The 26,471-nt window shown below is 43.9% G+C and overlaps 8 non-coding genes across 8 annotated transcripts; 3 read left to right on the top strand and 5 right to left on the bottom strand.

Annotated features, from left to right (window-relative positions):
• The first annotated feature begins 3,694 nt into the window (after window positions 1-3,694).
• trnas-uga (transfer RNA serine (anticodon UGA)) lies at window positions 3,695-3,776 on the top strand. Its single transcript has one exon. It is a non-coding gene; the product is annotated as a tRNA-Ser (tRNA).
• A 1,546-nt stretch (window positions 3,777-5,322) lies between these two features.
• Window positions 5,323-5,395, bottom strand: trnar-ucg (transfer RNA arginine (anticodon UCG)). Its single transcript has one exon. It is a non-coding gene; the product is annotated as a tRNA-Arg (tRNA).
• Window positions 5,396-6,521: 1,126 nt separating this feature from the next.
• On the top strand, window positions 6,522-6,595 carry trnan-guu (transfer RNA asparagine (anticodon GUU)). The gene has a single exon. It is a non-coding gene; the product is annotated as a tRNA-Asn (tRNA).
• A 6,440-nt stretch (window positions 6,596-13,035) lies between these two features.
• Window positions 13,036-13,177, bottom strand: LOC138235776 (U4 spliceosomal RNA). The gene has a single exon (XR_011188318.1). It is a non-coding gene; the product is annotated as a U4 spliceosomal RNA (small nuclear RNA).
• An 8,984-nt stretch (window positions 13,178-22,161) lies between these two features.
• Window positions 22,162-22,233, bottom strand: trnae-uuc (transfer RNA glutamic acid (anticodon UUC)). Its single transcript has one exon. It is a non-coding gene; the product is annotated as a tRNA-Glu (tRNA).
• A 201-nt stretch (window positions 22,234-22,434) lies between these two features.
• On the top strand, window positions 22,435-22,506 carry trnah-gug (transfer RNA histidin (anticodon GUG)). Its single transcript has one exon. It is a non-coding gene; the product is annotated as a tRNA-His (tRNA).
• A 574-nt stretch (window positions 22,507-23,080) lies between these two features.
• Window positions 23,081-23,153, bottom strand: trnav-aac (transfer RNA valine (anticodon AAC)). Its single transcript has one exon. It is a non-coding gene; the product is annotated as a tRNA-Val (tRNA).
• Window positions 23,154-24,965: 1,812 nt separating this feature from the next.
• Window positions 24,966-25,039, bottom strand: trnai-aau (transfer RNA isoleucine (anticodon AAU)). Its single transcript has one exon. It is a non-coding gene; the product is annotated as a tRNA-Ile (tRNA).
• Window positions 25,040-26,471: the final 1,432 nt, after the last annotated feature.

The following is a 26,471-nucleotide window of genomic DNA, read 5'->3' as shown; positions in this document are numbered from 1 at the left end:
ACAGCAGCTGTATCGACGAGCGGTGAAAAAAGTGTGGTGGAAACGTCGGACCCTAAGGTGGTGACTGCATCGGAGACGGCTGTTAAGACGCTGATCAAAACCAAACGTGTCAAGCCTTCGGAGAGAAATAATAACACGCCTAAAGACTTGGTGTTTGGTGATGTGGGAGACTCAGTGCGGTATATTGCACAGTTAGTATCAAAGGTGGGCACTAATGAGGTGGATAAAAAGCGGGGTTTAGAGAATCTAAGAGCCGCTTTAGCAAGTGTACATTCAGTGTTTCCAAAACTGATCCAGGTTTACGCCGCTAGACTCTTAGACGTTTTTTTCTAAAGAAGATGCTGATCTAACCTCTGGATTTCGTTACCTGATAATGCTATTTCATGGTGCACTGGCGAAGACCCACCGGGATAAATGACTAAACATGTGCATGGTGCAGTCCAGAGAATATTGGATGAACTTTCTCCAAACATCGGGGCGAATGATTTTGTACAGCTGCGTTTGACTGCGGGTGGTTTTAACAAACCCTTGTTCTCACGCAGGAGACAACCCGGAGAATTAAATGCTGCTGATTTTTTAAGCCACATCTCAGACCTCTTACAGAGCCACACAGAAATTCTCACCGATGACAGCCTCCGATTAGTGGTGACGATAGTTAGGAATATGCAGGGGGGTGCCCGTCGAAGATTTAAATCCGTTCTGGGTAATTGCTCAGAAAAAAGCGCACCTTATCGACTTACATTACACGGGCGGTAATCTGTGTTTCACTGGGAGTGTGTACGGTTTGTTGAATGAAGGTTGTACCAATGGGGAAATGTTACAGGGCGCTAAACGAATGCACAAAGAGTTGGGTTTTTCAGAGAATCAGAAAATTAGTTTGTCAGACATTACTGCTTTTGAAAAACATTTAAAGGTGGTCATTAAAATTTTGTACCATGACCAGGGTGATTGGAAATATTTTACAACGGGGCCCACACCACCTAATTCTAAAATACTTTTTGTTCTACTGCATGAAGAGCATTTTTATGGGGTTTTAAATTTTAAAGCTTTTGTGGGGGCGGCATATTTTTGCACTAACTACCATGCGGCGTATAGCCACAAGAACGCACACGCCTGTGTTAAAACTTGTAAAACCTGTTTAGATCCCCAGTGTTGCGAAATTGATGCAGAAATTCAGAATTGTCCGGCCTGTAAGGTCTTTTGTCGTAGCTCTCAATGTTTGGCGAGACACTTTCGGAATGCAGCGACGGGTGTTAGTAAGTGTGAGCGCAGGGTCTTTTGTGAGAAATGTGAGGTTTATAACCTCTCTAGTCACAAATGTAAAGAGAAACTGTGCTCGCATTGTAACAACGTGATCGACACCCCTGACACACATTTGTGCTACATACTGCCTTTGGACAACCCCAAAATTTCAAACAAGTACATTTTTTTCGACTTTGAATGCATGCAAGAAACGGGGACACACATACCAAATTACATCCATGCCCTTCATATTAACAATAAACGAAGCTGGGAATTTTATGGTGAAACTTGTCTAAAGGATTTTGTGTGTAAATTTATCGATAGACGTTTCAAAAACCATACATTCATATCGCACAATGGCAAGGGATATGACAATTACCTAGTAATCAGACAGTTGTAAGATGAAAAGATGGACGTTGAACTAATTAATCAGGGTGGTAAGATAATGTGTATGACCGTAAAAGCTCTGAACATCAGATTTATCGATTCTTTAAACTTTCTACCTATGAAATTAAGCAAACTGTCGGCCGCCATGGGGTTCCCCGGGGGTAAGGGTCATTTTCCACACTTGATGAACACTTCAGAAAACCAAAATTATGTCAGCCCGATGCCGCCGCCAGAACTTTACGGCGTTAACTACATGCTGCAGAGGGAGAAAGCCGAGTTTTTGGTTTGGTATGAAGAATGCAAGGGAAGTGTGTTTAACTTACAGAGAGAGTTGAAACGTTACTGCCAGTTGGATGTGGCAATTCTAAGAGAAGGCTGTGTCAGGTTTTGGGACAAGGTCATGAATATGACCAGACAGACACGCGTGACTGAGTCAGGGGCCGCCTGCGTTGTGTGCATCGACCCCTTTCAGTTTGTGACCATCGCTAGTGTCTGCATGGCCATGTTCAGACTTATGTTTTTACAGGAAGAGACGATAGCGTTGCTACCCCATGACAATTACCACCACCAGCAAAAACGATTTTCTACACCCAGCATTCAGTGGCTTATGTACATCGAACACACAGAGCCCGTTAAAATCCAACACGTGTTAACCACGGCCGGTGAGTTCAAGGTTGGACAAAGCTGAAAGCTCAAAGCTGAAATAAATGTATAAAATTTGGCTTGCATCATAGCAGTTGAGCAATAAAGTCTGTCCTAATTAAAGAGTACCTAAAGTTTGAAAGTACAACATAGAATAAGAATAGAGAAATGGCAAAACGATTTTGTGCCATCTTCCCCATTCACACTATTTTTATGTACCATTTTTTGCTTATTCACGTACTATTTTAATCAAAATAATATTAAGAAAGATCTGTGTGTATTCAGATAGTATTATTATTGTTCATACTTACTCGTCAAAAGAGGATTGCTGAGATATTTGCGGATATACTTCTACGTTTGAAAAACGTGTCCAAAATGGTGACCAACGAATACTAGCAATGCATTGTGGTATATAACCGGAAAATATGCTGGGTTCGATATTTTCTCAACGTATGCGTTTATTAATGTTGTCGATATTATGGTTGAAATTTAACATTGATAATACATCGCGGCTATGTGCCCCCTGCTATGTGCTGATGTGCAATTTTAACGCATGCAGTTAGTAAGGATCGTACTGTTGTATGGTATTATATATAATGACATTATGGAATAGGATAAACGAAGTAATACTAAGACATGTTCTTATGGATTTGTCTTACCTTGAGATATGTAATTGGATTTCAGGATTAACTTCCTCATTCAATGTAGTGGTGATTCTTTGCCTGGTCAGTACCTGGGTGGGAGACCTCCAGCGAACAATTAAGCTTGCTGCTGGAAGTGGTGTTAAGAGACTCTTAGGATCTTCCAGAGGTCTCTATCCAATAGCACTAGTTGCCTTAGAGCTGGCTCAAACATTGCTCAAGAGTCTACCTTTCACAGATGCGCAAAGATGAATGATGGGGGTGCACGCTTCAAGGAGCCTTCCAACTGTAGGGACCGATTAGAGACGATCCGTAGCATGTGTTCGTTTCCATATACGCCCCGTGTCTCAACGGTAGGACAGAGTCAAATACTGCCTCGACACGTAACAGCGTTATATTAAACCGCAGGACTTGAGGGCTGTTTTGTTTGAATGTTCAAGGCATTGGTAAGAGCGTAGGTCAAGGGCCATTGGTGCATCTCCTGTAACTGGAGCAAAAATGCTATTCAAAGTGCAGTGACTAAAATCGTCGTCCACATGTCTCCGTTGTTGATTGCTTTCTGTCTAAGAACGTTCTGTTTTCATGTCCGAACGGGGAGACTTTATCATTCCAACTTGAAGCCACCCTTAAGTCCTCTGAGGTGTGTGTGTGTGTGCTTGCACGTATGGCGTAAAAGGTTTCTTAAACGGAGAGCGAACTTGAAAAAAGTTGCCTCCGCTGCCGCCGCCGCCTCGCACTCCCTGTTCGATTGTAGCAAGAAGGCAGCGGCCACGGCGCTCGCTGTAGTCGTGGCCGAGTGGTTAAGGTGACGGACTTGAAATCTGTTGGGGTCTCCCCGCGCAGGTTCAAATCCTGCCGACTACAGCGTCCTTTGCATTTGGTTGCGTGCGTGCGTGTAAAAGGACCAGCGCCGTTTCGTTTTCGCTGGGACCTTTAACACTCTAAATCGCCTGGACCCGCAGCCTGTGAAATCGATTCTTCAGCACCCACGAAGGACGCTTTGCCGCTGGACACAGATACCGATGCTTTTCTGCAACGAGCTTTCCAGCTGAATTTTCTCGGCAGCTCCGTACTGAACCTGTTCTCCATTGCAACATAGCGGAGGCTCGTCACGTCTATAGCAAGGCTGTGTAGGACCGCATACGCCACAGTGACTTGTACACAGACCACATGAAAGGCAAGCAAAATACACTTTTAAAATTCCAAAGACTCACAAGGTCAGAGGAACAGCGATGACCTGAACAGATCTGTTACAGAAGTCTAGGTTGACCTTTTTAGAGCTGTAATTGCATTTTTGTTTAATAGAAGATCAAATCTACTCGCATGTACCAGCACCTTACAGTTTATTGATGTTAATTCTGTTTAAGTAATAAGATTGCTAACGATGTTGGACTTTAGCCGGTGTTTTTTAGAACAAATTGCTTACACTTCTGTAAGGAATACGCAGTACGTGCCTTTGTCAGTCATTGCTCACCATACCTGTAACTTTCTTATCTAACTCACTTCCTCAAATAGTGAAGGTCCACAAACATAAATGAAAAAAAACCCTTGTTGTAGATGAGGTGCACAAAAAAGCAGCCCCTGATAGTGTATAACACATTTGTACTATTGCAGAGACACATGTAACATATATATATACTGTATATATTTATATATGAAACAGAAATAGAAACAGAAACAGGAATCGCGTACTCACCTGGAGAATCTCTGTAGGAATATCTAGCATTTATCAATGGAAATAAAAGCTGCTTTAATACAGTGCATGTTCAAACTCAAACCCTCAGCTGCTGTTCTTGTTTGTTTTGGGACAAATTGCAACTGAGCATCGCATGAGCCGTTACGTACCCTTATCTGTTAGGGAATTTCAAGGGAGGAGTTAGGTCAGAATGGGTAGGCTGCAAAACAACAAGTAAAGATTTATTCCAAGATGAAACGTTGTGGCGGTTTTCTTATCTTTTTAGCATGGACTAAACTTTTACGTGTTCCTTATATGCTATATATGTATATATTAGCACCAATGTCGTTCTTAAAAACTAACATGAAATTGTCAGGGACATTCAGCTATATACAAAGACGAGACAGACAAAGTAATAATTCTGTATTAACGTGCCCTACATATTGACGCAATGATCGAACTAACTGACATGTTCTGATTCAGATCCCCTGCAGTTCATGCCAATTAGAACAATAGCAATGCTGAGTCCTCCCCACCCTACCGAGCACAAATTCAGCTGCTCTGCATGTTTTTTCATTGCAATTGAGCTCGGAGCTGGAGATGATCTCCATACAGTTCTGTGTTCACTAGCCCGCACTTGCGTGCTAATTTACGGGTTGTGGCAAATGCTTTTCTATAGTTCATATACATGACGGCAACCTGTTACCGAGGAACCTGAGAGGTTTAAAAGCCTCACGAGCCAGGCAGGACTCGAACCTACAATCTTCTGATCCGAAGTCAGACGCGTTATCCATTACGCCACTGGCCCATAGAACATGCGCTTGCACTCCACCACAGAGAGCTCTACACTGCTACTAGTAGTACACTTCCCCATCTAAATTTTCACAGCAAGAAACTTGTGTTTCCTACTATTTTTATCAGGTTTAAAATATCATCTCCTTAAAACAGAAAAAGTGTTGATGTGTCGTGCTGAAATTCCGATTGATTTTGAATTCAAAGAAAAAAGGTTTTCTTCCAAAACACCATGAAATTGTCACATCTTGCAGACAATAGGTGTATTCCATGTTGAAAAGAGAAGAAAGAAAACCATGGAGCCTTTTACAGGTGTGAGAAGACCTCACAGTCGAAACGCTGTTTCCGTTCTTCTCTTTTCAGCATGCAATAAACCCATTGCTTGTTCCTTTGCAGCCGAGGCATGCTGACGTAGCTACCCAGCTGAACATCTTGCAGACTCTACCGTACTTCTCTCCTGTAGAAGTAAAGCAGGGCTTGCTGGGTGAGCTTTTGCTCCGGTAAATTAGGTCACGTGTCATGTTAAATCACTTCTTCTAAACACAACATTTGCTGGTGCTAGCTTTCCCCATTAAAAAAAAGAGACATTTCCCTTACAGTACATGACATATCGTTTTTATTCTATCAATAAGTATAGAAATTAAACAAAAGAAAAAATGGTGTTGCCAAAGAATGCACAGCTTGGACATGAAAAGTGCCCGATAAATGCCATTTCTCATCATTTCTCTTGGCGTCAGTTCTGCTATTAAATGGGACGGAGGCAACGGGCTCAGAGAGCATGTTAAGTGCACACCGAACGCAGATGTGTCCAAGTGTCTGTAAAAGTGCGGTGCTCCCTAGTGGCTTAAAGTGCCCGCCTAGTAAGCAGGCGATCGTGGGTCTGAATACCAGTGGTGCCTCTCTCCGTGTCTTGTTGTGCCGAATGTCTCATTTCAGACAAACATGTACAGCTTGGTTCAGTTTAATGCAAGAATTCATTTCCTTTCTGGAATAACTTGTTTTTGAAGAAATCCATACAGCTTGTGAAAGATGAAATCCATTTCTTGGTTGTCAGTGGAAAAAGATTGCCGGCTGCAAGAAGCGCAAGTGATTGTTTTCTTTGACCATAAACCTGCAAATGTAGGGAGCACAAGCGGCCGTCAGTCTCTGTGGCGCAATCGGTTAGCGCGTTCGGCTGTTAACCGAAAGGTTGGTGGTTCAAGCCCACCCAGAGACGCATGTCTCAGTTTTTCCAATGTAAACATCATCACCGCTAAAGAAGATGGCGCAGAAGGCTCCACAGTCGAAACGTTGTGCTTCTTTTCTTCTCTTTTCAGCATGGAGTAAACCTTTGTTTGATCCTTTGCAGCCTAAGCATGCTGACGCAGCTACCTTTCTCTTAACGCGCCTCAATCATTATTCACCAAAACGATCAGCAGAATAAGTCACTTTGTGGTGATGTCACTCCTCTGCTTCACAAATGTCCTTAGTGACGGGCCATTTCTTTCTGCCATTTTTCCGGAGCGGTTATGGATTGCTCCATCATTTCCCTCTTACTTTCCATCACTAGATTGAAAAAAAAAACAGAAACAGGCTGACAGGACGACAATCAAATTGCAAAAACTCATCAAAGCACTCGATAAAGTATTTGAATCCACAAGTAGCTACAGATGTAGCCATTCAAAATGGGTGAGGTATTTCACGGCATACCGCGACACGCCCACCGGGGTATCACGCGGTATCACGTGTGTCACGTGACTAGCTATCCGGCGTCGCCTTGTAAAACCGCCAGGGGGAGCTTAACCTCTCATGTACAGCATTCGAGCCTTTAATTTTGAACTGTGTATCACAGCATGTTAATCATCAGTCATTCAAATGTTGGTATATTTTATGAAAGCAAGATTGCTCAGTTGGACAAAAGTACACAACCTACCTTTATCAGAAATATTTATGCATCAAAGCCTTTACTGAAGATATTACTAATAGTATTAATAATGGATGACTTTGGACAAGCTGTATACTCAAAGTATAATTTCTTTAGCACATTTGTACAAGCACTTGGAATCTGTCCAAGCCATACTTTGTCAGGCATTTTGTTTTACTTCAACGGGGCATAAAAACTTCCTTGCTTTTAACAGGGCGTTTCATAATTTCTACTACGAGAATGATTTAAAATGCGACACCTATCATTCAACTAGAGCTTAAAATATCACAAGGAAAAATACACACCGGTATTCCATTTCTCCCTAAACATTGTAAGCTTCGAAGTCTTTAACTAACGTGATACCGGATACGTCAACAAGCATACTTTTAGAATTTGATTAAAAGGGAATATAATATGGAATCGCGTATCTCAAGAATTTAATAACGGTATGATTATATCCGTGTACTGCGGCAGAACTGTGTAGGGCTGTTTCGCCTGCCTGATCATGCGAGCTGTCTTGTAGCCTCCTGGTCTGGGTGCGTGACTACCAACTGGCAGGTTGTGTGTTCAAATCCAGCTGCTGCTGGACCTTCCAGTTTTATTTATTTATTTTTTAATCGCGTAACATAAACATATTACCGTATGCAAACTGTACTGTATACAATATGTATATGTATATTTAATGTCTTAACTGTGCCCGTTTAAGTATTGAATATTCATATCTAATTTTACCACTGAAGGGAAATCTTAACATAAACATACAGTATATGGCTGGTCTCGGTACTTTAAAGAAAAAAATACACACCAGTATTCCATTTCTCCCTAAACATTGTAAGCTTCGAATGAAACCACTAAATAAAGACATAAATATAGAAATCTTAAGATTTGTTTTATTTAATGTTGGTAGCAGGATGAACTGTCAGAGTGTATATTTTGTCGCAAAGTTGCTACAAGATGTTAACAGTGAAAAAGGTATTTAGAAATGAGTTATTTCAAGATGAAAAAGAAAACATACACGAAACATGGTTTCATTACGACCAGAATCGGTCTTGAGATATTTTTAACTTGATTTACAGTATTTGAGAGGTATGTCTTAACACCGATACTACAGTGCTTAAGTACTGCTCACGTATATGTTTCTAGGTTTATATTATGCATTTCATACGGTCAAATTACTTTTGAGCAACTAATAAGAAGCGCGAAACGGTATGCGTTTTAGTTTCGTTTTGTGCTGGAACCCGTGGATTGATTAGAGATATCAAGTACATACAAGTCATTTTTTAAATGTTGTAGTTCGTCTTGAAAAAATGTTATGAGTACATCATCTATCAACAATTACACAGGTTCTGTTTCCATATTGCGGATTTTGGTTAGGTACAGTATTATCAAATCCAGTGGCGCTGTGTGTTACTTTACTGAGTCCCAATCTGTGATTGAAACCTGTAAAACCGGTTTAATTCGTCACAGCCAGCACTCTTCAGGTGTGAGGGTCTTCTGCTCAGAATGAAACGCTAAAATGTTTGTGTATATTCTAATGGTAGTGGGGGCAGGGTGTGTGGGAACAGGTTTGTTCTTCACACCTGAAACATTTTCTCTGAAAGGATTTTCTTCGAAGTTTAACCGATCTTGTTACAGCATGTTACAGTTTACTATTATTAACCATATTAATTTTAAGTGCTTAATGTAAAATCTTGTAAAAATATATTTTCATTGTTCAAATATACATTAATATACATTAAGTCTGACTATCATATAATAAGTTAAATACAAAACTAAAGAAAAAATAGGGTTAAATATAATTCAAAATATTTTGCTAACAATGTTAACTGTTTATGAATAATAAAATGTATTAACTAAGGAGTAGGATGGCACAGTTGTTAGTATGTTTTTTGTTTTGTTTCTTTTTCATAAATACAACAGTAGTACCTGATGTCTCAGTGGCTTTCAAAATTAAATTATGCATGCAAACCTGTGAACTAGAAAGATAACTAAGATTTTAATACTAATTAAATGACCGCGGGCACTTCCCACCCCCTCTACATTCTCAGAGTAGAACAGACTAACCTTCTAATGAAAGACGGTCCACCCCCCACGGACAGGAAAAGTGCCCACAGGCACTTAAACTTAATATGGTCAGTAACGGTAAACAGTAACATGGTAAGAAGGAGCACGTACAAACGTTTTCGAAATAACCACATGTAAGACTCTGATCCTAAAAATGTTTAGGGAGAAAGTGGAATACTGGTGTGCTTCCAGAAGAATCAGTATGGCTCAGAGATTAAATAAAACTTCACAGACATTAACGAAGAGCATAACGCGTGTACTGTATACACTGCAAGTACTGTACAACCCAACTCTCTGCAGGAGTGCTGGCTGTGACGAATTGAACCGGTTTCACGGGTATTTTCAAAGTAAGAGGCGAGATTTCCAGCGAAAGACACCCCCTCAAAAACCCAGTAAATACAGTACTTACTAGTTAAAGGCTAGGCTCCCGACTACGGCGAAAGGAACCCTTCTTTCATTAGAAGACAATGAACATATTTTAGCCCTGAATGAATTAATAGCAAACATGGTTTACATAAAAGACATTTTTCCAAGAAAGTTTAGCCTTTGTCACTAATGAAACCACTAAATAAAGACATAAATAGAAAAATCTTAAGATTTTTAAAATACATGACTTTGCTAAAATTTATTTGAAAATAAAAACAATTACAACCGCCAGGGGAAAGAGAGAACAGGGGAGGGATGTTGGTTTTGCATAAGGGGCGGGGCTATGGAAAGTAGGTATGTTTGGGAATGTGTAGTTACATGTTCTGGCTGTTTGTGAATTATCGTTGTTGAGTATGGAGTGTTGAGGTATTGATTTTGTGTAATGTTTTATGTTGAAAATTGAGGTGGATTTTGTTTATGATAAACAGGATAAACTGGGATGGGAGGAAGGTTTGGTTTTGCATAAGGGGCGGGATTATGATAATTGGAGGACTTTGCGAGTGTAAAATGGTTTGATTATTTGATTTTGTATTGTGGTTGTTATCTATGTTTTTGGTTGGTATTATGTTTATATGGTTGTTTTTGTTGGTTGGTTGTTATTATGGTTATTAATAATACGATCTATAGTTGAAATCTGAGCCTAAATAAAAAGAAAAAGCAAGTGATTAGGTTTATGAGCAATCTAATTACTTATTCGTTTAAAAAGCTATATAAAATAAAGTTTATTATTAATTTGCTGGACAGAGCGGTGAACATTATTATGCATAAGACAAAGATAACGATCCTGATCAGTTTAGAAATCTGTGTACGCTGTAAGGTTTTTACTTCTTAAACTTTTAAAATACACGTTTTGAATAGAAAGAAATCCTCTTCCTGGTATAGCACACCAGCACGTCTTTTTTCTCCAATCAGAGGGGTCAGCCAATCACCATTCTGCGTTGGGTAGCAACGGGTGACTGTTCTCAGGCGGAAGATGTAAACAGCTTAATGTTCGTGTTAAATATTTTTTTTTAATTCAATTAAACGGGCACAGTTAAGACATTAAATATACATATACATACTGTATACAGTACAGTTTGCATACGGTAATATGTTTATGTTACGCGATTAAAAAATAAATAAATAAAAATGAAAAGTCCAGCAGCAGCTGGATTCGAACACACAACCTGCCAGTTGGTAGTCACGCACCTAGACCAGTAGGCTACAAGACAGCTCGCATGATCAGGCAGGCGAAACAGCCCTACATAGCTCTGCCGCAGTACACGGATATAATCATACCGTTATTAAATTCTTTAGATACGCGATTCCATATTATATTCCCTTTTAATCAAATTCTAAAAGTATGCTTGTTGACTCCGGTATCACGTTAGTTAAAGACTTCGAAGCTTACAATGTTTAGGGAGAAATGGAATACTGGTGTGTATTTTTTTCTTTAAAGTACCAAGACCAGCTATATACTGTATGTTTACGTTCCAAAATTAATATCGTTTATGGCCTTCACACGCGTTACAGTATGCTCCTATTCTTTTTATGCTCAGCTACTAAGATTTCCCTTCAGTGGTAAAATTCAATATCTACAACGGGCACAGTAAAGACGTTTACAGTAAGTCTTTCTACGACAGACCAACGGACCACGAGTGCCCCTGTCGGTCAACCAATCACGCACCGCGGTATCGCGTGTCATCTTACCTGCTGTACGTGTCTGTACCGCTTACTTTGAATGGCTGCATCTGTACGAGCAACTTTGTCCTGGCTTGCATGAAAGTCGGAAAATGTCAAAAAGAAAAAGATGGTGGCTTTTTCATATTCGTTCTTTTATTTTTAGTTCGTTGGCTCTTCTGTCCATTGTCCTCCTGCCTGGCTCTTGACCTGTGACTGTCTGAACGCACACAGTAAAATTTCATGTGGGGGATTTGTCCTGAGCCTCTGTGAAAGACCCACCCACCCCTATAAATAACTGCTCTAGAAACACATGAATGCAAAACTAAACCACAGCTTAAAGAGGAGCTTGTCATGACCGCCAGGCAGTTAAGACCAACTCATAAGCGATCTAATCAGCACCAGCAGTGGGTGATTATTAACAAACGCCGCCGCACGAGTTAACCCACCTGCACACACTCCACCGTGCGGTACGCAGTGCTATTTTTACCATCTTTACCTGCTTCCCGCTGCTCGGTATTGAGTCTACTCCTTGAGAGCTCTACCTGGCGTTTTTCCATTACCTCGTTTATTCTGGATATTGGACTCCCCTTCTGCCTTTTCGACTTTGGACCTCGCCTCTCACCTCGGACTGTTTGCCACCAGTGTTCTCCCTGGATTACGACTTACCTTACGCCTCTTGACCACGAAACAAAGCAAAGCAGAGCAAAACAAAACGAACAAACGAAAACCCTCACGTCCCGCACTTGCATATAACGCCGTTACGTGCCCAAGCGGTATTGTATGTCATCCTAGCACTGCACCCCGGGGCGTACGGTATATGGGAACGAGCACACGCCACGAATCGTCTCGAATCACTCCCTACAGCTGTAAGGCGCTTTGAAGCGTGCACCCCCAACATTCTTCTTTGCGCATCTGTGAAAGGTAAACTCTTGAGCAAACTCTGAACCAGCTCTAAGGAAACTAATCCGATTAGACGTTACTTTGACTCATCCTTTAAGGGACCCTTGTTAATTGGAGAAATCAATGATTTCGAATGAATTCTGTATGCGTTAAAAGACAGCTATACACAGAAAACATGCAGGACACTGCTCACGATGTTTCCCGAGCCGAAACACAGTGCGTTTTTCCAAGCCATTTGACAACGCCCGCCCACTGAAAACTGCAGCAGATCGTGTAAAGGCGTTCAACTTTGTAACTACTGCACGCACAGGAAGCAGAATAAATTCCTCTTTTCAAACTGTCAAAGGTTTGCTTTGCGAACGCTGCAGGACATCGCACAATCTCTTTTGAACGGGGACAAACGATTTCTTATGGGGCGCAGTAAGTACAGACGTTTAAAAAGCTCCACTCATGCCGACGATGCAGCATGAAGAAGCGCAACCTAACGTTTGACAGACAAAAGCCGGGCGCCGCTACGAGCAATATGAAATCAAACTGACAGCACACGGCGGTTCGCGCTGACTCAAAAGTGATCTCGACAGACGCTGTTCTCTGCATAACGCTGAAAGAGCTAAAGAGCGTTTCTGTTGAGACGTAACAAGCTCGTTTCTTTCTACCATGATGTCACCATGACCAAATCTGTCTTTAAACACCTTGCTCAGTCTCTGACGAGACTGTCAAACATTGCTTTCGCCGATTGTATTGCAAACCGGCGGAAGCAGGGTATTGGGAAACGTTTTCAACTAGCAATAATCGCGCCTCGGCTAAACCTCACAGGCTACGATACTGCCACTGCGCAAAGCTGACGGTTGCCAGGCAACCGCAGGGATCCTATGAAAATTGTTATCGATCGTCTCATGGCATGTCGTTGCTGTAACGCTTCATATTTGTCGTCTTCTTCTTCTAGCTTGAGGTTTTGAAGAATTTCATGACAGACAAGGGCTCCGTCGGGAACAAAGGCCGTTGTGAGAAAACAGTTGCTTATTTTCAGCACCAGAAATACAACCCTTTAAATACAAGATGACAGAACAATGACGAAGGGCATGCCGGGAGGAACTCATGCACTACAGTGGAAAGGGGGCGGGCACGTACAGTTCACATTCAAGCCACAAGTACTCTTCTCGGATGTTGCACAAACAAATCCTAACGTCTTGAAAGCATTGCAGCATGTTTGTGTCCCACTTCCCGTGACTGCAGGACGACTGACACGAACGGACAAACACAATCTGTGGCGTTTAGCGTGACATAGTCTTGCAGGCATCTTGCTGTCTCACTGCAATACTATACCGCTGGAGGAAACAGTCCATCTGGCCATGCAACTCATTTGAGCGTTGGTGGTATAGTGGTGAGCATAGCTGCCTTCCATGCAGTTGACCCAGGTTTGATTCCCAGCCAACGCAGTGGTGAATATTTTCAAATGCTGTCACAAGCCTTGGATTGTGACTAGCAAAGCGAAGCCTTCTGAAAGAGCTAAAGCACTGCAAAACGGAATTGAGGGAGAATCTTACAGGGGATTCTGAGCGGTGTCTGCATACACGCAGTCCGATACGAGTGCTGAAAGCTTGAGCTACTCTCAATGCTGCCTTTCCCTGGAGTAAATCTGTTACATTGAAACAGCCCCGGGAGTGCTGTCCTTTTGCAGCCACTTGGACACACCACTCAGACACATCTGCATTCGGTGTGTGCTCCGCCTGCTCGCTGAGCAAGTTGCCACCTTTACATACAATAGCAACATCGACACCAAGAGAAAGGATGACAAATGGCTTTTATCTGGAACTTTTCATGTGCAAGGAGCTCAATGTGCTTTCTGTGTACAACAGGGCCACTGAACTCCACACTGGCCACTGAACTACAGCAGTGGCTTGCTGGCTTGACATCTCCCAAGGAAAATGTTGAAATCGCATGTGGAACAGGAAAATGACCCTTGAGTACAAGGGAAAAAAAAGAAAAAGATCATCTGGAGTGTGCCAACCCAGTTGGGACAACCCAGTTTTGTTGACGAAGTGGCCGAGTGGTCAAGGCGATGGACTGCTAATCCATTGTGCTCTGCACGCATGGGTTTGAATCCCATCCTCGTCGGTTTCCATGTCTGACGTGTGACGTTGGCCCTCCTGTTGTTTGCTCCAGATCTAGAGCTGTACATTTTCTAGCGGTGGCTGAACATGGTATAGTAGGCTAACGTCGGTATCGAGCAGTGACAGTAACAGTATTTACGTGCCACTGCTGCCAAGTGGCTCTGGGTTGAGACCGCGTTTCCACTTACTTGCAACGCAAACGGAGAAAGCGATTTTTGACAGTCTCTTGAGAGACTGCGCTAGGTGCATAGGGATAGACTTTGTAAGTTCCCCCTGGGATGGTGGCCTCTCAAATAGTTTGTGATTCCTCTAGACATTTATACAGTAGAAGCCTGCTTCGTGGCTTAAATCCAAGCTAAGGAAACGAGTTAGATGTCTGATGCAGAACTGCGAATTCAATGAAGGGGAACACTACAGTACATTGCACTGTATGTGTGAGGAAAGCTGCCCCCTTCTGTCCCTTATCGACCGAACAGAGTACTGTAAAGGATACCGCCAAGAAACTTTAGGATGCTGGTTGGAATCCAGCTCCAAAGAAGCCCCTTTGGGTGTTATGTCATCAAAAAGTAAGAACAGCGAATCTCCCTTTGATCAAAAGCGCAACAGAACTGTTTTCCGTGGAGCAGCTTTCAGACCCGCAGACCTGTTTTATTTGTAGGGCAGGGCGCATTCCCAAATGCGAATCTCCTGTTTTAGAAATGCTTTGGGCGGCGTGAAGTGAAAATAAGAAATGGGCTCCAGATGCACATGGAAGCAATCAAGTGTTTCATCCGAGCTGTTTCAAAGACTGCTCAAGAGCTTTCCTTTCACAGAGGCGCAACGATTAATGATGGGGGTGCACCCTTCAATGCGCCTTCCCAGTGGGCATTGATTCGTCGAATATACGTATATTTACAGCGAAAATACGGCTATACGTATATATACGTCGCCTCGACGTATAATCAACGTCGAATTGCAACCATAAAATCGACGACATGAATAAACGCATATATAACATCGAAAACACATCTAACACAGTGCCTGAGGCTTTTTACTGTATGTATCGTGTGTGCCGCAACTAGGAGTATACGGCACTCTGCACAGTGTTCGAAGTAAATTATTTTCGCAGTAATAAATTTATTATATTTACTATATTTATTATACACGTGTAAATTTATTACTGCGAAAATAATTTACTTCGAACACTGTGCAGAGATTCTAGACAAATTGCAGACAACATTTAGACGTCTAAGGTATGCGTTTAATAGACGAATATTATACGTCTTTTGCCCACTGTGCTGCCCTCTTGATTTCGGATTTAATTTCTTTATTACAGGGGCGCTTTTATGATGACAGAGTCATGTTCAGGTACTTTGCTTGATGGAGGAAGCTCATTTCGGACTCTGTGATCTGCTCACCTGGAAAGGTCTGCTGTACTACTACAAGAGAGACGTAGAGTCTGGAGGAAGGGACAATTTTATGATGCTTTGGAAGATAATGTTTTTTTTTTCTTTGAAATCGAAATGAATCAGAATATCAGTGCAAAAGACAGACTCTTGGTTTGGTTTAAAGAGATATGGTTTTAAAACAGACAAAATGTAGAAAACAGGTGTTTCTCACTTTTGGAAAAGAATGGACTGGGGGTAATATTTTACTAGTTGCAGTGCTGATCTCACTGGGTTACAGTCCTGCAGTATCACACTGGATAACGTGTCTGACTACGGATCAGGAGATTGTAAGTTCGACTCCTGCCTGGCTCGGGTTGTTTTTAAACGCATCGGGCTACTCCCTAAGTAGTCTGTGCTACTTACTGCAATGTAAGAGTACCCAGTAAGAGATTCCCTTCATGTAAAGGAACTGCACCTGAAAGCTTTAGAAAAACACCTGGGCTCAGTACGGTGCTGAGAGCTCAGCTTTGCTGTTCTAATTAGCACGCACTGCATCGGCTATGAACCCGAACTTTTCAATTATTCCGATCAGTAAGTCAACACGTAGTCCACATGAACGGTAGAAATATTCTCTTGTCTGTCTCTTGTTTGTATAGAACTGAATGTCCCTGACAATGTACTGTTAGTTTTAATTGAAGAACGGCATTTGTGTTCAAATATACCATTTACGTAACTGCTCATGCGACACTGAGTTGTAATTAGTCAAGAAATAAAGTCGAACAACAGCTGCGGGTTTGATTCTGAACGTATGAGATTTCAGCGCCTTTTACTTCCATTGACAAATGACAGAGATTCGAAGAGAGATCCTTCAGACCAGCAAGCAAACCCACGGCTATTTCGGTTTTCTATCTAGGCAACGTTGGTGTCTGCAATAGCATACATGAAAGCGTGATGCAATTTCTGTGGCTACATTTGTTGCACGTCATGCACAGTAAGAGTGTTTCTAACACCAAATAAAAAGTCAACAATTAGCGATCACGCCTTCTCCTCAGTTAACCCACTGAAACCCTTGCTGTTAACAGTTCTTTACTGCGTGCTTTACGAGCACCTACATATTGTGTCGGTTCTTTCAGCTGTATTCATTAGGTTTTCAAAGGCATAAGTAGAGCACCAGAGGTGCGAACGCAAAATGTGTGGTTATCTGAAGAATGTATTTCCATGGCAGCAGGGCCAAGCGATTTAGCGTTCTTATAGTACCAGGAAAGGAGAAGCGGCACTTAGCCTCTGCCTCGCAGGCACAAGGTAACGTGCGGCAGACGCCGGAGTCGGCAGGTTTCGACCCTGCGCGGGGAAGCCCCAACGCATTTCGAGCCCATCGCCTTAACCACTCGAGCACGACAAAAGCGAGCCCGCCGCCGCCGCCGCATTCCTCCTATAATCAAACACGGACTGCGAGGTGGCTGCGGAAACCTTTTTAAAGTTGCTCTCCGTTAAAAAAAAAATACCTTTCACAAGATACGTGCCGGCAGACAGACACGCCTCAGAGGGTTTAAGGCTGGCTTCACGTTCAAATGATAAAGTCCCCCCGTCCGGATGTCAAAATGCAACGTTGTCAGACAGAACAAACATCAACAAACCACAAATGTGGACAAGGATTTTACAAGCTGCACCACACTGCACTTTCAAAAGCATTTACGTTCGTGTTAGACGCAGGACTTGCCTTTGATTTGCGCGCTTACGAACGCCATGGAAAACGAAACTAAACTAAAGCCCTCAGCTCCTGCACTTGATTATAATGCCGTTACGTGTCGAAGCAGTAATTTACGTCTTCCTACCACTGCAACACGGGGAATAGAGAGAAATGAGCACACGCTACGAATCGTCTCAATCACTCCCTAGAGTCGTAAGGCGCATTGAAGGGTGCACCCCCATCATTAATCGTTGCGCCTCTGTGAAAGGAAAGCTCTTGGGCAGTCTTTGAAACAGCTCGGATGAAACACTTGATTTCTTCCATGTGCATCTGGAGCCCACCCAGTGGGCAAAAGACGTATAATATACGTCTATTAAACGCATACCTTAGACGTCTAAATGTGGTCTACAATTCGTCTAGAATGAAATTCTAATATACGTCTAAAGTTATACGTCAATTATACGTCTATGTTTAGACGTTCATTATACATAAATGGTTGGAGTTCTATTATACGGATAAATTTAGAGGACTATTATACATATATGGTTGGAGTTCCGGATAACTTTAGAGGTCTATTATACGTATATGGTTAGAGGTCTGTTATACGTATATGGTTAGAGGTCTATTATACGGATAACTTTAGAGGTCTATTATACGTATATGGTTAGAGGTCTATTATACGTATATGGGTAGAGGTCTATTATACATCAAAGATAGGTTTTATAGGTGTAGAAACAAGTAAACCAAGCCAATGATTAGATTTAGAAATGTATTCTGAAAATACACATTCACACCTGAAACATGTATTTCAAATTATACATTGTATACAATCAATCAACAATCAACATATGGGCAATAATCATAAAAAACACAACTAGTCTTGAACTTCAGCTACAAATTCTGGTAACATGGCAATATACAGTATAGTAATGACAAACACAAAACTAATTACATTAACACACTAACTCAAAACCACATTTTGATTCAAATATACATTTTAAAATGTACAACTTCTATATTTCCAAGAAAAAAAAATATTACAATGGAAGTTAAGATGATTTTTGTCCACTATTTGCAAACCCTGTCTAATTGTCCTAACAGTTAGAACCAAAAACCTATTATTTTCAGTGTCCAGATCTCCTGGCCCCCTGCCTTGCATATGCATTCTTCAAGTAACACATTGCATGCTCCTTTATTTCTTTTTCTGTTGATGTAGGGTGGGACTTCAGCACCGCAGATAGGAGAAAATTATATAATATTACTTCCCAAATAAATGATGATTAATATCTTCTTTAGTATAATCTAAAAAATGAACGGTTTACTAAGCTCAAAACTGAAATAAATGTATAAAATTTAGCTTGCATCATAGCAGTTGAGCAATAAAGTCTGTCCTAATTAAAGAGTACCCAAAGTTTGAAAGTACAACATAGAATAAGAATAGAGAAACGGCAAAACGATTTTGTGTCATCTTCCCCATTCACACTATTTTATGTGCCATTTTTTGCTTATTCACGTACTATTTTAATCAAAATAATATTAAGAAAGATCTGTATGTATTCAGATAGTATTATTATTGTTCATACTTACTCGTCAAAAGAGGATTGCTGAGATATTTGCGGATATACTTCTACATTTGAAAAACGTGTCCAAAATGGTGACCAACGAATACTAGCAATGCATTGTGGTATATAAGCGGAAAATATGCTGGGTTCGATATTTTCTCAACGTATGCGTTTATTAATGTTGTCGATATTATGGTTGAAATATAACATTGAAAATACATCGCGGCTATGTGCCCCCTGCTATGAGCTGATGTGCAATTTTAACGCATGTAGTTAGTAAGGATCGGTCACTGTTGTATGGTATTATATATAATGACATTATGGAATAGGATGGGGACAGGCCTGGCATCACGGGGGGAGGGGGGAATGTCGCCCCTTCAGTTTTGGGCAAAAAGATTTACCTAACTTAATTTGCGCCCTAAAAAAATAGTTGTACTTTGTCAATGGTCAGACAACACTAAATGACACGAACAGTCACTCAGTCTGTTTGATGGGCAGGAGGGCTATCCGTCCAGGAACTGCACATATCAGTGTCGTTATTGAGTGTCAACATTACGATCCTGTTTGCTCAGGTGGACCGATTCCTTGCAGTAGTTTATCATTATACTTAAAATCGTTATATAACTAGGACTAGTTATAGCAGTCTGTGCTTTCTGTTGGTTTTACAACATTTTTTCTTAACGATTCAGAACGTCCATGTAGCTGCAAAAATGAACGCTTATGGTACTTTTCGCTCCAGGCAATACTCTCCAGTGAGAGTGACGAAAAATGTGAAACTGAACTTCATCGCAAATACCAGATTGCTAGTCGATATCTTCTATCATGAAGCACTAATCAATGGCATAGCTGCGAGATTTCATTTGGGTAGCTGCACCGTACAGCTCCGTTTCAACCGAAATATCACCCCCGCTCAGAATTTCAGACGCCCCCCTACAGATTTTTCCCCGGGCACCGCGCACTGATGGGAGACGGGGTTTCCAGGAAATGGTATCAACTTTTCTCAAGAAAATAAAAATAGAAACTCTATAGGCACTCAAACATTTTACTGTTTTTTTTTTCAGGCAGGTGGCAAGACCCCTCCGCAAAACCCTTGTATGCCAAGCTGTGGGCATTGATTCGTCGAATATACGTATATTCACGGCGAAAATAAGGTTATACGTATATATACGTCGCCTCGACGTATAATCAACGTCGAATTGCAACCGTAAAATCGACGACATTAATAAATGCATATATAACGTCGAAAACACATCTAACACTAGGAGTATACGGCACTCTGCACAGTGTACGAAGTAAATTATTTTCGCAGTAATTAATTTACACGTGTATAATAAATATAGTAAATATAATTAATTACTGCGAAAATAATTTACTTCGTACACTGTGCAGAGTGCTGTATACTCCTAGTGTTAGATGTGTTTTCGACGTTATATATGCGTTTATTAATGTTTATTTCACAGTGTCGTGCACCTTTTCATTGCTCTCGCTTTCAGAGCCTCCGCACGGCACACGACTCAACATCAGGAAGCACATTGAAGTGAAAGCAGGGAGCGCTGCGACATGCACTGTGCAGATCCCGCCACACTAAGAGGTGAGTGGGTCTGTTCGATGCACAAAGAACGCTTTGATAAGCGTCAAAGGCAAATCATTCCGAGTTGGTCGTTTGTGTTTTCCGTTCAGACGCGAAATGCTGAAATGATCTCTCGGCTCCTCGGTTGTCATTTCTGCTCCGTAAAGGAATCACAGCACGAGTCGGCTTCCAGCACGGTGGGTCAGGACACGATGCCGGGGGTCGGAGAGAGCGATGTCTTCCTCGTTAGTATAGGACCTGTCACGTGGACCTGTCACCTGTCCCCACCTGTCACGCGGGAGACCGGGGTACATCAGGACGCGCATTGAAGTGAAAGCAGGATGCGCTGCGACATGCACTGTGCAGATCCCGCCACACTAAGAGGTGAGTGGGTCTGTTCGATCACAGCACTAGGCGAATCCCCAATCCCCTTTTGTGCGTGGCGACAGAAGAAGTCTGGTCTGTTTCCTCCCGGTTTCAATCCGGGGATCTTTCGCGTGTGAGGCAAACGTGATAACCACTACACTACGGAAACTGTGGTCAGATGTGCCCAGCGGCCCAGCGCTGAGCTTCACCAATGCGATTCAGCTGCTTCCAGTGCCTTTATTGGGATGCGCTGATGGACCATGCTCTCTCTCCAGAGACCAGCACGCCTGTCATGGACGGAGCAGGAAAGACGGCGCCACATTCTACAGCCCTCTCCACGCAATCGACGAAATCGGGCTACTGAAGTGGAGAAAATCGCCTCTCCAGAAAGTGCAAATATCATCTTGGAGAGTATTGTAACGCAACGGGGGCTCAGGCGGGCGCCCTTGCCGCATCTGGTCGGCCCCATCCCGACTGGAGGCTCGAACCCGGGACTTCCGCGTCTCTCTGCAGCGACCTAGCCCCGTGAGCCAAAGAGAGATCTCACCACAGCCCAGTAGCTGTGGTCCTGCTATCACAGGGAAGGGCGGTGACGTCACCCGCTCTGGTACGCCGGCTCTTACACAGCGCCTGTCGGCCGTAAGCGTTACACTCTCCCCCGCTTAAATCGCCGTCCCCGGCGAAGGGCTATCCCGCCCCGCTTCTGACACCAATGTAACGCAACGGGGGCTCAGGCGGGCGCCCTTGCCGCATCTGGTCGGCCCCATCCCGACTGGAGGCTCGAACCCGGGACTTCCGCGTCTCTCTGCAGCGACCTAGCCCCGTGAGCCAATGAGAGATCTCACCACAGCCCAGTAGCTGTGGTCCTGCTATCACAGGGAAGGGCGGTGACGTCACCCGCTCTGGTACGCCGGCTCTTACACAGCGCCTGTCGGCCGTAAGCGTTACAGTATAAATCCTATTGCCGAAGGTCAGCCCTGTCTACCAGAGTGACCCTCCCACCTCCTGCAGCGATGGTCAGCTCGTCTCACACGCGTGAAGTTTCGGCTGGAAACAAGCGCCCCCTCTTCTCGCACGTTTTGCACGTTGAGTAGTTTTAATGCGGCTCCTTCGTACACAGTGCTGATCTTTTGGAAAGCAGGAGGCAAAATTGACACGTTCCCATACCGGGAGTCGAACCCGGGCCGCCTGGGTGAAAACCAGGAATCCTAACCGCTAGACCATATGGGAGTGCACAACCCTGCTGTTCCGGGCATCATGCAAGCAAACTACATAAATATGAGAAAACACGCAAGAGAGCTGTCACTCAGAGTGTCGAAGGGTCGATGTATACTGGGGCTCAGTTGAAATGCAACGTCAGGACTTTCCCGAATTATGTCACACGAAGAGAGCACAGCCTTTTCCGCCCTGCCACGTGTGTATCGGTAACTCGCCGTGATCGTATAGTGGTCAGTACTTTGTGTTGTGGCCGCAACAACCCCGGTTCGAATCCGGGTCACGGCAGAATAGGGGCGTCTGCTTTTACTACTTGCACGAATGAAGGCAAAAAAAAGCCAATTGATGTGAACGAACGGCGCTTTACAGAGGAGTACTGCCTGACTGGATCGTTGATGAACGACAGAGACCACTCCGACCTCTTCTCGGGTTTCTTCAATGACTTACTAAGGATCTTCTTCACATTCGCCCATGCAGGGGAAGCCAGTTACACCAAAGCAAACGCAGGAAAGTGCAATTCAAGCAGAGACCAGGAGGGACTTGTTTACACCGAGAGTGGTCGGAGAATGGAACAATGCGCCCAGCCCTGTTGCTGGAGCCGATTCTTGATGAGATCTTGGGCTCACTAAGAAGCCCCCGCTGGATGCTAATCTTTCTGTTGTTCTTGCAGGTCCTGCGCTGCTATTGAGCCGACAGAGCTCGTCCTGATCTGTCGGCACAGCCCAATTGCAAATGATCGGCTCCGCATACAGAAGGAACGTGCGTTTGGTACAAGAGTGCATGAAGGCACCGGAAATACATTGGGAACAAATGACCGGTCGCTCAATACCTCTGTGAAGTACAGGAGCGTGCAAAACGAGGCTGTTTCCACCCGGTCTCGAACCGGGGACCTTTCGCGTGTTAGGCGAACGTGATAGCCGCTACACCACGGAAACCTGCAGGGACTGCTGCTGGTGTCTCGCTTGCGTTTCGGGCTGAGAAAGGGACGCGTCACTTTAGGCAGGGGGCGCTGGAGAGAGGAACAAAGGGCGCGATGAAACAAAACACCGAAACCCGGGATCTTTAGATCTTCAGTCTAACGCTCTCCCAGCTGAGCTATTTCGGCGGTGCACAGAGCCCACAGCCACCTGCTCCAGCCTTCCTGTGTTGCGGCATGAGCGCACCAAGAGTAGCGGGAGAGTGTTGCAGGAACGTCACTCAGAAGGAAAGCCACCCAGGTGCGCCCTCTGAGCTCTGTCCAGCGCATCTTCCTCGCATGGACTCCTGCCTGCGACGGGCAGGAAACAATTAGCAAGAACAGAACAACACCCCATGGGTGTCTCATGACCACACCTTAGGTTGTGACACGTGCAGGTGTGAGGGGTTGCCGGGCTACTTTGGAGCAGAGCTTGGGCGGAGGGAAGGCGGGAAAGCAGACAAAGAGGTGACACCTCAAGGTCTGCACGATCACAGCTCTCCGCCGCCCCAGGCTTCCGCTCGATAAGCTGCTGGACACACCCGCCCCTCCTCACACAGACCGTGGAAAAGCCCCCGAGTCGGAAGCCTATTTCAAAGTCGTTCTCCGTTTCAAAAAAACATTTCCAAAATACAAGCCTTGCAGACAGACACGCCTCAGAGGACTTAAGGGTGGCTTCATGTCGGAATGATAAAGTCTCCCCGTCCGGACATGAAAATGCCACTTTGTTACACACAAAAAAAGAATCAACAACAGAGAAATGCCCACAAGCATTTGAAAAGCCGCACCACGTCGCACTTGAAATAGCTCTTACATTAGTGGTAGACGCAGGAATCGCCTTTTTATTTACGCTCTTACCAACGCGATGGAAAGCAAAACAAAGCAAAGCAGAGCAAAACAAAACGAACAAACGAAAACCTTGCGTATAACGCCGTTACGTGCCCAAGCGGTATTGTACATCATCTTAGCACTGCACCCCGGGGCGTACGGTATATGGGAACGAGCACACGCCACGAATCGTCTCGAATCACTCCCTACAGCTGTAAGGCGCCTTGAAGCGTGCACCCCCAACATTCTTCTTTGCGCATGTGTGAAAGGTAAACTGTTGAACAAACTCTGAACCAGCTCTAAGGAAACTAATCCGATTAGACGTTACTTTGACTCATCTTTTTACGCTCAGTGCTGGATTGCTCAAACTCCAGCTAGGGTTAGGGTTAGCATTCCCACGCTACTTAGACACTTTGTTTACGCTCAGTGCTGGATTTTGGGAACTTCAGGATGAGTGGGAATTTTCTCCTATCTGTCAATTCTGTTTTGTTTTGGAGACTCTTGGCTGCCTATGTTGTACAGTGCAGCGTGAAGGAAACATTTTCCAAAACTGTGTCAGCTCAAAAGTTGTAAGAAAACCTCTCCAGCTGCTTTAACTCTCTTCATTTTTGTCATTTAATGTGACACTCGATGTATAACTGGAGCCTCACATATGCAAATGGTGAGGCTCCAGTTCGACACCCAGTTCGACACCACTTTACAGTATATGACAAAAGCATGGCAGACTGTGCCGGACCGGCAGATAACTTCCGCTTATTTTTACCATATTAAACATTGGAAATCCTCCCACTTGTATTTGTGACACTTGATTTTGGCTCCACCTAAGACACTCTTAAATCTTCAAACACTTTTCTCTTCTCCCGCAACACTCTTGTCTGTCGGCACTATGTGGCAGCGTTGCATGACAACCCCTCTCACCACGGAAAGGAACCTAACAGCTTTGGTAAGAGAGGAGAAAAGGACCTGGCCAGTACGGGGCTCGAACCCGTGACCTTGGCGTTATTAGCACCACGCTCTAACCAACTGAGCTAACCAGCCTCACAACAGTGCTCCTCTCTGTGCTGCAAAAAATCGAACTCAGGGAATTTCTTTTGTCCTCCTTTGAATAGAAAGCCGTGTAATTCAGTGTACGGGCTTTCTCGTGCAGTTTCATGGTTCTTGTAACCCAAATCCTACACTGGCCTGAAGTGCCCCCCCATTTCACAGCATTTTTCAGCTGATTTAAAATGTACCTAAAGGAGAAGCATTATTGAAGACCATCAATTACCAAGAGCTTTTGTCAAAGGTTTTGGTGGTCATTTTGAATGACCACAGAGCGCTGTGACCTCGGTTTTACGTCTCATCCAAAAGACAGCGCCCTTTTACAACACAGCATCTCCGTCACTATACTGGGGCATTGGGACCCGCACAGACCTCAGGGTGAGCGCCCCACCGCTGGCACCATTAACACCGCTTCCAGCTGGAAGCTTTGTTTTCCCCTGTAGCTCACCCTCATCCGGGTACTGACCTGGCTCACACCTGCTTAGCTTCAGTGGGTTTTTTGAGTTGCGAGTTGCAAGGGGATGCAAGTGATGGAGCCGCTCGCTGCAAAAGCCACTGCATTGGCCGGGAATCGAACCCGAGCCTCCGGCGTGGCAGGCGAGAATTCTACCACGGAACCACCAATGCTCAGTGCTTGGGCTTTCAAAAAAGACGCTTTTTTGGTGCTCTGTGCAAAACGCGTCGACATCTGCTTCCAGCTGCAAAATGCCATTCGCGGACGCTGAAGAACTTATTTCCAAGGCAGCGGGTACAAGCGATTGGGCGTTTTAAAACCACCAGGAACAGCAAAGAGGCACGCTTCTTTGCTTGCGCCGAAACACACCGACTGGAGGCGGATAACGCAGTCGGCAAGATTCGAACCTGCGCGGGGAGACCCCAATGGATTTCTAGTCCATCGCCTTAACCACTCGGCCACGACTTCAGCAAGCCCCACTGCCGCTGCGTTCTTGCTACAATCTTACCTGGATCGCGAGGCGCCGGCGGAAGCCTATTTCAAAGTCGTTCTCCGTTTCAAAAAAACATTTCCAAAATATAAGCCTTGCAGACAGACACGCCTCAGAGGACTTAAGGGTGGCTTCATGTCGGAATGATAAAGTCTCCCCGTCCGGACATGAAAATGCCACTTTGTTACACACAAAAAAAGAATCAACAACAGAGAAATGCCCACAAGCATTTGAAAAGCCGCACCACGTCGCACTTGAAATAGCTCTTACATTAGTGGTAGACGCAGGAATCGCCTTTTTATTTACGCTCTTACCAACGCGATGGAAAGCAAAACAAAGCAAAGCAGAGCAAAACAAAACGAACAAACGAAAACCCTCACGTCCCGCACTTGCGTATAACGCCGTTACTTGCCCAAGCGGTATTATACGTCATCCTAGCACTGCACCCCGGGGTGTACGGTATATGGGAACGAGCACACGCCACG

Source organism: Lepisosteus oculatus, unplaced genomic scaffold (assembly GCF_040954835.1).
Source record: "Lepisosteus oculatus isolate fLepOcu1 unplaced genomic scaffold, fLepOcu1.hap2 HAP2_SCAFFOLD_83, whole genome shotgun sequence".
Taxonomy (NCBI): Eukaryota; Metazoa; Chordata; class Actinopteri; order Semionotiformes; family Lepisosteidae; genus Lepisosteus; species Lepisosteus oculatus.
This window is presented reverse-complemented; position numbering and strand designations above follow the sequence as displayed.